Source organism: Petromyzon marinus, chromosome 3 (genome assembly GCF_048934315.1).
Source record: "Petromyzon marinus isolate PM22_M1 ecotype Great Lakes invasive population chromosome 3, UKy_Petmar_22M1.pri1.0, whole genome shotgun sequence".
In the NCBI taxonomy this organism is placed as follows: Eukaryota; Metazoa; Chordata; class Hyperoartia; order Petromyzontiformes; family Petromyzontidae; genus Petromyzon; species Petromyzon marinus.
The window spans coordinates 26,403,911-26,415,984 of record NC_133669.1 but is presented as its reverse complement, the minus strand read 5'-3'; the positions used below and the strand labels follow the sequence as shown (position 1 = coordinate 26,415,984).

The following is a 12,074-nucleotide window of genomic DNA, read 5'->3' as shown; positions in this document are numbered from 1 at the left end:
ACTCCCCCACTCATTTTCACATTCATTCACACTCACTCACACTCATTCTCACTCACTCAATCTGTCTCACTCGCACACACTCACTATCACACTCACTGTAACTCTCACTCACGTTCACACACATTCACTGACACTCTCACTTTACCATGCACTCTCACAACCACAACATCAATCTCAAACTAACTTTCACACTCACTCACACCCCCTCACACACTGAATCTCACACACTAACTCTCAAACTCACTCACATTTATTATCAATAACTCATGCTCACTCACTAACTCTGATACTCACCTTCACACTATCTCACTCTCAAACTCATGCACTTTCACACTTGCTCTCACTATCTCACTAACTCTAAAACTCACGCACTCTCACACTCAATCTAATCCTTACAAACTCTCACACTCACTCACTCTCATAATCACTTTATACTTTCATGCTCACTATCAGTCACACAGGGTCGGCATCGTACCCACAACTTCCTGCATCCAGACTAATAGTCTACTGGTCGACTCATGGAACACTGGTAGACTACTAGTCCACTGGTAGACTCATGCACATGGACAACTGCCACTGGGAGTTCCCAATGGCTGGACCACATAGCAACTTCGCCCCATATTTCCAAAGCCTGGCCTTCCTCACTGTGGAACCCAGGCCCTCAGCGATGTTGGCTCATTGCTCACTTACTGCACTTTCTCCAACAGATTGCTAAAGTTTTGATTTAAAGCTTCCGTGACTGCAGTAATTCATATTCTTAGTTCTTTTGGTAAAGTCACGTTGAAGGGAAACAATAAAATAATAAAATATATAAAACAATACAAATTCTCACGTTTTTATTGTTTTATATATATTTTATTATTTTATTGTTTCCCTTCAACGTGACTTTACCGAAAGAACTAAGAATATAAGATTGCTAAAGGTTATACCGGGTGACCTGCATCTTTGTCTGTGTGTGTAGATGGCCAAGGCTGAAGAGAAGGTGGGCTCCAGGAGCGGCGTGCAATGGAGTGCGCTGCCCACATCGGACGGCGTTGCCATCGCCAGTAGTAAAACCCCACGAGGTGATAGATATGATTAGAGAAGTCATGGTGGGGGACGTCATGGTGGCCATAGTTGAAAACAAAAACAAGCATGTGAATGGTTATGGAATAAAAATGTTGTGAGGCAGAGTGGCACAGCAGGAACACTCCTCGTGCATTTCTCTTTGGAGTCGGGATGATCTCCCCCTGCTCTGCATAGGATTCCTCCAGGCTCTCCAGTTTCCTCCACACAGCGAAAGAAAATTATTAACACATCCCAATGCTAAAAAAATAGTGTTGGTGATTATATGCAGTCCAGGCACTCAGTGGAGCTTTCTTGGGTAAACAAGCATCGTATATTTTATTATCATTTCAGCAGGAAGGGCCCAATAAGCAGCCACGTTATGTTTCATGGGTGTCCTGCGATCGTTTGGATGTTAAACAAGTCTTCATGTCAAAAGCGCGGTTACATAGGTGGTGATACCAAATTTGTCATTAGTCTGTTCTTCACATGTTACAGGAATACGGAATTGGTTAAAAATCAAATGGAAAAAAAAAACACTACATTGCTTAATGAACAAATTAAAGAAACGAAAACGTTTTATTTAACAAAACAATATTAAAACAATAGTACAGTATTAATCATCATCATTGTTCTTATGTTTGCAGAAATCTTGAAGCTCTTTGGGGATTTCCTGACCCCCACCGAGAGAAGCGAGGTCCTCACCGTGAATAACATCTGGTATTTCGGCGTCCATAACAAAGGCTTTGGCACCCAGAACCATGGCTACGATGATGTCTACAACCATTATGTCTCGGTACGGCTCTCCTCAGGGCACGTAACAAGTGGAGAACATACAAAGTCTGCACACTGACAAACACCATGATCATCTGCAGAACAGGCGGACAACATACCCGACACATTCACACAATCACTCTTACACATGCCATACAAAATATTGCATCCATACTCAGTGACTGAATGAGCAGTGACTGGATCAGTATACTTAGTTGATGTGATTGCTCCGCAGGTCGAGCATGAGCACCTCAATTTCCGGTATGAGGTGCTGAAGAAGGTGGTCGGACCTTACAGCCAGATCTTCAAATGCCGTGACCACAAGACCAACACCCGAGTGGCTGTGAAGATGTGGAGACAGTCATTCAGGTAAGACTTCACAATGGCTTGCATGGAGAAGGCAGGACAGTAAATCAATTCGATCTTTACGTGGGTAGTGTTATGGTGCTCATATGTGTGGGTTTTCTCTGGATTTATGTTTAACTTCTTTCGCGCCGTACGTAGCCCACTGTATTAATCGCAGGTGTGATGAAGGACAACTGTCTTTTAGAGCGAGCGACATACTGCGTGTTACAAGGGTCACTTCTTGTAATTAATATGAAGCTGTGGATTTCCGCTGTGCAGTGCTGAGGAAGACCACAGCCAGTGGATGGAGTACCACATCTTGCTCCAACTTCAGGGCTGGGCTAATGATGATGTCAACGTTGTCAGAATCCTCGACTTTTTCACCTTCAGGGGTCACAACTGCCTCGTCATGCAGCTCATACCGAAGTACGTACCCCGCTGTCTGAGCAGCTCAACAGAGACATGCAAAGCTGGCAGCTCCACTCCATTTTCACCTCCAGACTTGCTCATTTTTCTACAGCCACGCCAACAACCGGCAGTGTGGCGGCAGTGGTAACACTCGTGCATCATACCAAGAGGTTGGTTTCGATTGCTGACTCGGATATAAGTGTCTGTGTGGAGTTTGTTCTCCCCTTGTTCTGCATAGAATTCCTCTGCATTCTCCGGATTCCTCCAATAGCAAAACACTCGCACACAATTTAACTGGCATCCGACAAATTTGCCAATTCTGAGGAAATACCTTAAAATTACTCAGTTGGGATTACACATAGGAACAATGTCACCCCGACAGGAGAACTTGGCGGGACCCTCTGGAGAAAGTGTTTACATTTAGTGAGGCTTCCATATGATAAACGAGTATAATAATTGTTATTGTTGACTCAGCCCTTTACAGGATGGCACTGACTTTGTGTTGTTGTCTCTTTAACAGAAGACGTCTGTTAAGTGCCGTTGATTGCACGGCACCCCAGCACATGGAGATGACAATGGTGAAACTCTTCACCAAGTCCATTCTCAAATTCCTCATTCAACTCCATGCAAAGGGAATCGTGCATGGGGACATCAAGCCGGTGAGCGGAGACCACGTTCAGCGCAACTGCAGCATTAATTTGAGTTCCCGTTCGGGGCTCGTCCTCGTAAAACCTAGACCCATTGATCAAAGCGTTAATGCATCCACTCTGTCCAACTGGCAATAGCTGCGGGTCATGATAACTGTCGTACAGAGGGTTATGTATGGGTGAAACTTAAGTTTAAAGGTTGTTTGCTATTAGGGACTCGCAAAAGAGAAAACCAGACACGTCAAAACAAAGCAATGCCCAAATCATGTAGACACAAACCAGTGCAAGTAAAAGGAGGCTTTGCAAATAAGCAGCTGTGCTTTAACCTGACAACTGCCCACCTGTCTTCATGCTGCTCATGCGCATGAGAATGCGTTACCAACTTCATGCATGTGCATGCTTCTGCCTAACTCACACTCACAGCTACAAGCTCCGTTCGGCCCTCTTGTAACAATCGTTATTCAGGTATGATAAGAGCGCCCTCTTTAACGCCGGGTACCCAAGAGTGCTCTACATGAGATTATCGATTGGCATCATCTTATCTAAATACATTTGAATTGGCACCCCATCGGCAGCCGTGAAAACATTTTCTTGAGTCGCTATGAATAACCTTGGAAAAAGCATGTCATCTCCAATTCCCCTTTTAATATTTATTATGGTAATTTTGCTACATGATCAATCTTCTGCAGGCTGAATAGTTGTGCATGCCTGTAATTCAGCACTGTAGAGCCGCAGGTTGGTGGATCACACCAATGGTGTATCACACCAATGGTGTGAAACATCATCTGTGGCCCCTCCTCCTGCCTCAGAGTGGTTCTCGCTCTTCCAGATAGTGAATACTGCGTGGCATTGGCGTATTACAAGTTGACATTATTATCATAACCTCTGAATGTGAATATCTTCTGCTGCCCATCGTCTAGAGGAACATGTCGATTAAAGAGCCTGGGACAGGGACCATCCGGATGATGAGTTTTGAAAACAGCTTTTTGGTGGGACGCCAACGTGAGTCGTGAGTGTGTGGCTGAGTGTGAGAATGTGTGTTTATGCAGTTTGAGGAGAAGTAGTGTAGTGTTTATATTCTTTGGTTCTTTCGGTAAAGTCACGTAGAATGAGAATAAAATAATAAATTGATCAAATAAAATAACACAATAATATTCTCACGACGTTTTGGCCACAACACAAGCGGCCTTCATCAGGTGAAGGGCCGAAACGTCGTGAGAATATTATTGAGTTATTTTATCAATTTATTATTTTATTCTCATTCTACGTGACTTCACCGAAAGAACCAAAGAATATGAATCCTTGCAGTCACGAAAGCTTTAAATCGAGTAGTGTAGTGGTTAGCACACTGCATTACGAAACTGGCGACCCAGGTTCGAGTGGCGGTTTTCTGAACCGGTCATGGGCCTCCCCTAGGTAGACTCAGTCTCAAATGAGTACCTGGTGTGGTGTGTAAACAATGCCACTCAGGAGACAAAGGCGGCCAGGCACGGTGCAGGTCACCCACCCCCTTCAAGTGTCGTTCCAGACTTCATAGGTGGTCACTGATTGCACTTGCCCCAACAATGTCTAAGGCTACACGGGGGAACTTTTCTTTGTTTATGCAGTGAGGAACCGTAGTGTTGGGGTTAGTCGACAGCACTACAATCCTGGTGACTGGAGTAAAATGCGCGTGCGTGAATATCTGAACAAGTCCTGAGCATCCCCTAGGTCGACTCAGCCATAAATGAGTACCATGTGCGGTGCCTAGGCACCACCACTTTAGGAGACAAAGGTGGATGGGCGTGGTGCTGGCCACCCATCCTCGTGTGTGTTGTTCAGGCCTTCATTAGGTGCTCGCTAAAAGCAAATTCCAGAGAAATTTGTTAAAGGCTATATGGGGACGTTTTGTGTGTGTGCGTGTACACGTGTTTGCATCTCTGCGCCTGTGTGTGTGCATGTGTCTAGACCTATGGGTGATTACATGTGTTTTTATACTTGTTTTTTTGTGCCTGTGTGTTGCTGTTAAAGGCTATATTTGTGATATTTGTCTTTTGTAATTCACAGATTCACAGATTTTTTGTTCCCACGCGTACCTTGCCCCAGAGGCGTACCTGGGCCACACGTCATCTTTCCCGATTGACATGTGGGGACTGGGTTGTACAGTGGCCGAGTTGGCTACCGGACGCATCCTCTTTCCGGCCATCAACAAACACGACCAGCTCCCGTGTTATATGGAGGTATTCCCCACACAGCAGTAACACTGACAATTCCGTTATTGTCATCAATTTCACGACCAATTTGCTCTTGAAATTGCCCAACTCAGTCATTGCTTTAAAGCTTTCATGACTGCAATGATTCATCTTCTTTGGTTCTTTCGGTAAAGTCACGTGGAATGATAATAAAATAATAAATTGATAAAATAAAATATTATATAAAAATATTATTTAGTTATTTTATTTTATCAATTTATTATTTTATTATCATTCTACGTGACTTTACCGAAAGAACCAAAGAAGATCAGTCATTGCTTCTAACCACGTTCACTTCTCAGCGAGTATTTCCGCATCAAGGGTATTAACATAATCTTCAAAATTGGTATGACCAATAGAACATGCGACAGGAAATAGTTACTTACAATTCCCTGAGCAGACCACTTAAGTCGTCTCTTCTGTGAGAAAGAGGCATACAAGTGCTCGCGACTGGTTGCAGGGTTGTCCACACACAAGCTACTGAGTTGCATTCAACCGCGTGACAGAACCAATTACTCAGGCGTAGACCCGTCAAGGTAACCGTGAGCAGAACGCATAGATTTTTAGAGCTGTTGTTATGACTCGTGATAGATTATTGCGTGAGGCCACGGATTGGCCACATGTAACCCCAAAACCACCTGCAAACAATTTGAATTGTCAGATGAACAAGCATTTATCGCGCCAATTATTGTTGTTTCATCTCAACTGCTTGTAATGAAGACAATTGTCACAACCATATAAGCAATTTCAAATGAAGCCACGGGACCCATAACCTCCGCTGTGAATGAGGCAGATGGTGCATAGTATTTTGTGGTTTAATACCGCAGGAAAGACCAGGGCAGTCACTGGGATTGATCGGTGAACTTCTGCAATGTGCTGCGTACGCGGTTTTGCTGGGCCATGCCAATAACACTGCCGTGTGCCTGCATGCGAGAACCATCGGGAGTGGTAGCTGAGTGGTTAGCGCCCTGACAGTGTGGTGTTGAATGTTGGACCAGTCCTTGGCCTCTCAAATATCGACTCAGCATTAAATCAATACCTAGAGTGATTTCTAAAATAGCTACTGCGGTGTGGCCTTGGGTGCTGTGCCATCATCAGTAGGTGCTCACAGACAAAACATGCCACACAAGTGTGTCAATACTGTATGGGTGATCATTGTCTCTTTGTAAATTGTGTGTAGACCCTCGGGATGCCTCCTCAGAATTTGATTGATGGCGCGCCTGGGAGAAACAAGTACTTTGGTGAGTGAAGGGGCGAGCGGGGGAAGCGCGTTAAGTTTGAGGCAGAGCTGCGTCTGTTAAGAGTTTAGTGGTGCATTACTTTGTATAGTTAACTACTTCCACACGTGTTTTTGCAGTCAATATAATTCGTAATGCTTTTTTGGGGAAGGGTTAGGCCTCATGGTGATCTGCCCAAATTTGTGTCATTAAGGCTCTCCACCACCTGACACAGGCAAGCAAATTAAAGTACCATGAAGTGCAAGTGATTAAAGAGACGCCAGTTGTGACTAGTAATCATTATTTTAGTAGAATCATCTGTAATGTGAAGGGCAATGCTCAAAACCACGTTTAGCAATCAGATCGGACGTTTTTGGGAAGCTGCAGATGCAAGGAGACATTTCCTCCCTCACCTGCAATGTAGAAGGTCGTCGCGTGGATCCCCACCCTGGCTGCTGTACATTGCGGGACCATATCCTCTCCCCTTTGCCTGGTCGCCTCTGAAGAAGAGGCAATAGTTCAGTGGGCTTTACCTGGTAAAAAATAATGTTTTGTTTGAAAGAGATTAAATCACAGTTAAAATAGCTCTTCTTTCTTTACCTCTAGGAGTTATCATAGTTAATAATTATTGATTGCACTTGGTATTTGCGCTATCATTCTTAGAATGCAAAGTTATCACAAAGGAAGGTGCCTGCTGTGTTTCACAGACACCAACTGCAGTCATTTCACAGTAGCGGGCATAACGCCAGCACAGTAATTTTATTACTTCACAAGGTCTGTAATGTCCCATTTTAAATCAAACAGCGCAAAGCATCATATGGTTAATACTAAAGTAATAACCAGGGCGGCTTGCAGAATTTGAACCATGAACTTCTGCAACAAGCGGTCAAAGCACTCCCACTGATCTATGTCAGAGCACTAAAAGATTTTGTTTCTGCGCTGTGGGTGTACCAGGGTGCTGTGGTTTGTTGTGATGTTTAACCTGGTCTGCATCATTCCTGCAGATGGTTCGGGGATGTCTTTGATGTCCGGACAAAGCAGGGTCCCAGGCAGTCACCCCCTCTACCTGGCACTCGGGAGCCAGGACTCGGAGTTCCACGACTTCATTAGCCGCTGCCTGGAGTAAGAACACACCCCCGACCCCACCATACCACCGAGAGGTTTTCCCATTCAGTCACCTGGTAAAAAGAAAAGCGTTTAATAGTTTAACATCACTGGCGAACGATCACTAGCTCCACCCTTTATTCTGATTATTCTTCATCTTCCAAGCCATGTCTCCCATTAAACACCATTGTCCATAGTCTTGCATGTAAAAAAAGCACTGACATAGAGACCCACAGACTCACATACTTACATGGTCCATGCACGTGTAGTGACTCAGTCGGAGACAGGGTTCTTAAGGGACCTTCCTTATTCCACACGTCAGGAAACCACATGTGCCCCGCGTGCGTACGCACTAGTCACACATCCATGTTCTTGAAGGTACTACCTAGCTGGAACAGTCTGCAGGCTGTCTAGCTTGCGGCGTCTAAGGTGGTCGGAGACGGCACCGAAGAAGGTGACGAACGGCGACACGGCCAAGGGATCCACTTCCAGCAACAGCCCCGAGCTCCGGGCCCCCTTTTATTCCCCTGGCGTGGCCTCGCCCCGCCTTTGCACCGCCCTCTTTCTCGAACCTACTAGCGGGTTCTCAGGCTTCCAGATCGATTTATTCCTGGGCTTCCCTTTAGATCTCCCTCTGCTGACGTGTGTACTGCCCCCTGCTGCCTCTGCCGCTTCCTCGTCAGCAGCCCGCGTTATTACACTACACACGTAAAGAGAGACCCATATACTGTCATACACTCACATGGTCCATACCAATATCCGCCATTAGCCCCGAAGTGTGTGAGTTCCTCACACAATCCAGCCTGGTTAAACCTAGGATGGATCGAAGGAAGGCCAGCCTAAACGTCCCTAACAGGCACAGATGTTCCTTTAGAGGGGTCCACGTTTCACAAGCATCGAGAAGAGAGGGCATGACTGTGCCCGAGAAGATCTGAAGCTTCGTATGGAGCGACAAACTAGGTAGCTTCCAAACAGCATTGCTCAGCCGATAAATAAAGGCCGAAATACTGCTGATTCAGAGTGAAACCTCTGCTGTCGAACCAGAGCTGGTCATAAGCACACTGGCCAGGTTTGGGAAACTCTCCACTCTCTCCACAACTGTTCCATGACAAACAGGGAGCTGAGGGTGTGGAATGTTTGATGATACAAAATACCCAGGCAAGTGCTTAGTTTTGGTGCAACTGATGGTAAGACCACACCTCTCAGTAGTACACTCCAGGTTCAACATCTGTGCTTCTAACTTCGCCTCTGAGTGAGCAGCAATCACCAGATGAGCATACATAACTTGGTTGACCAATAGGGAGCCATTACTCGACCCCACCCAGGCATCGATCAGCCACATTAAATAATGTGGGAGGCAGAGGACATCCCGTTCGCACCCCAAGGTAAACAGGGAATGGCTCTGACTTCTGGCCACATAGCTTCACCTGAGATTGCCCACCACATTTACATAGAGACCCACAAACTTGCATACACTTACATCAGCCATACATTTACAAATACATAGACAAATAGACTCACATGCACTGACGTGTCCATACACATATAAAGACCCAGACTCATACACTCACATGGTCTATACACTTATAGAAACCAATAGACTCACATACTCTTACATGAAAGCCCTTAAAAGGAACATATATCGATATATGTATATCATGTATGTGGAGGGGGCTCGGTGAAGGATGCCACTGGGCAACGCCAGGCTACACGTACCTTGAGGCTACTGGACAGTTGTAAGCATTGACCCTCCAACAACAATTGAGGGTGGTGGAGCGATGTTCACAATGACGGACCACCAGGGGGAAAAATACATCAAGGTGGCACAGTGGGGAGAACAGAAGGTTCATCTGCCAGTCATCACCAATAGTGGAGGATTTATGCTTCTCCCTTTTTCATATAGTCAGGTCCTGCAATTTTTTTTTTAATCAGGGCTCTATGACACAATCAGCCACTATTGAGTCATGACAGCCAACATCGTGGCGTATAGGTTAGATTATTGCAACTCACTAGTCTACGGGACGTCTGCAAAAAGCATTAGGAAGCTGCAGCATGTACAAGATTATTTGCAAGATCCAACCATGTCCGTCCAGTGTTCACGGAGCTGCATTGGATTACACTTGCTAAACGAATACATCACACTCAATACACACAAAGTGCTTACCACAAATGAACCACAAATTAACCACAACACCACTGGGGCAATTAACTTTTAAATATAGATTGAAAACTACTTTTTTTAAACTCATGATTGAATGTAGTTTGTTGTCCTTCACCCGTACCTGCAATTGGCACGGTTGGCTATGTATGGTGCGAAATAAGTTGAACATACACACGTAAGTTAATGGACACAGTAAGAGAAAAAAATGCACGTAAATACTTACATCATTATCACCCTTGCCACGTGTGCCATATATTTCTATGTGTCTCAACAGATGGGATCCAGCTCTGCGGATGACACCAGCAGAGGCACTGGCGCACAGCTGGCTGAGGGATGAGGAAATTCCGAGGGATGAGGAAATTCCGAGGGACGAGGAAGTGCCGAGGGATGAGGAAGTGCCGAGTCAGTGTGTTCCTGTTGTGGACACATCAATCCACTCAGAGGCATCCGCCAAGGAGGAGACTAGACAGTGGGGTGAACCCCTGCAGAAAGAGAAGAAGAAGTCACGTCTGGTTCGAGCATACAGGGCCGTATGCTCATTCTTCCGTGGCTTTAAGAAATGCACCGCATGCGACCGTAATGCTCATCCTGGGCGCGTACACATTCCACACACCGTATACACACACGCTCGCCTAAGCGAATACATGAGCAACTTCCGGTGCTAGCATCAATATCAGATCCCATCTCCTGAGTTTTTTACCCCCACACATGTAGAATGAAACCCCTCTTAACGACGGTAATTGGTTACATGAATACGGTCATTAAGTAAGTTGGTAATTAAACAAGTACAGTCGACCCTTCCACATCGCGGGGGTTAGCGGTGCAGGTCCCGCGATCTGGAAAAACCAAGTTAAATATTTTGGTCCCTTTGGTGAGCGAAGCAAGCACCTCCAGTTACTAAACTTTTCAAATTATCTCTACATGTTCAGCCTTTGCGTGTCGTCTGCTGGCTTTTGAGTTCTTTTAGCAAACTTAACTTTTTACAAAATGTAACTTTAAAAAATAAATTGTGTATATTTATGGTATTGAAAGATACAATAGATTAATATTATACAGTACTGTACATATATTTATGGATTTATGAGTCCCTAAACTTTTTGTGTCGTCTGCTGACCTTCGCGTGTCATCTGTGGCTTTCGCAAAACTCCCAAAAACTCCCCAAAAATTCCCATTTTATTTCTTATAATGACCCTGCAATATATTGAAACCGCAATGGGGAAAGTCGCGGTGCAGAAGGGTCGACTATAATTTGGTCATTAGGCAAGTATAGGAAAAACATGTTAAAGGCTTAATTTGTTTCCATAGCATCAAAAGTTACCCCTTTTCCACCCATAAAACATACTTTATAACGTTTAACAAATGTATATTATCAAATAAAGTTACTAACCACATGATAAACACATAATATTAGAAGAAACATGGTTAATTCATTAATATTCCATTGTAATAGAAAATCAACAAAGTTGCATGATAAAGCGAGACGAATACAGCAATATTGTATAGAGTAAAACACAGTCCGCGATGACACGCGAGATGCGTATGCAGGCTGAACAATGACTGAGGTGCATGGGTAGCAGCTAGATTCGCCTTGCGTGATCTTATGCCGAGGCAGCCATACAACCGCTTATTCCAACTCGCACGGCATAGTTCTATTCACTCAATCGCGTTTATCCAATTCTCATCCGCGTCATAAAAAGAATGTGTTCCTTAATACAATATTTGCGTGATGAAAACATGCTTTATAGCAGAACTGACTGTACACACTACACACACCACACACATGGGACTAGCCCATTAGTGTAGTTAGCCCTAAGCTGGGCCCTGCCATCCTGGTTTTCATCCGGGCAGTCCTCAGAGGATGACCTCGCCACGGTTTCCAGGACATGGAAGGGCATAGCTGAACCAGCATTTGAGAGCTGAGGTGGCCTGGTGATATCACAGATGAAGCCAAAAAGGGCAAGTACCAAGGCCACCTGTTAACAGTTAAGATTAATTTTATTCATAGTTATATAAGTACCATTGTTGGTTTAAAAGACGTAATAAAAATACAATATTCGTAACATCGTCTCAAACTCGTCTGTATGTCATGCAACTCGGAGTTCACATGAGCGGGGGAGGGGACGGGGAGGGGTCTGGGTCTTGA

The 12,074-nt window shown here is 44.8% G+C and overlaps 1 long non-coding RNA gene across 2 annotated transcripts in view; it reads right to left on the bottom strand.

Moving 5' to 3' along the window:
* Positions 1–1,355: 1,355 nt before the first annotated feature.
* The window catches only part of LOC142906134 (uncharacterized), a 69,541-nt gene continuing 58,822 nt past the window's right edge, over positions 1,356–12,074 (bottom strand). For both annotated transcript variants that reach the window (XR_012930068.1, XR_012930067.1), the window contains 2 exons: positions 7,649–10,413; positions 1,356–7,166 (listed from right to left, as the gene is read on the bottom strand). This is a non-coding gene — a long non-coding RNA (uncharacterized LOC142906134). The remainder of the gene's footprint in view (positions 7,167–7,648; positions 10,414–12,074) is intronic.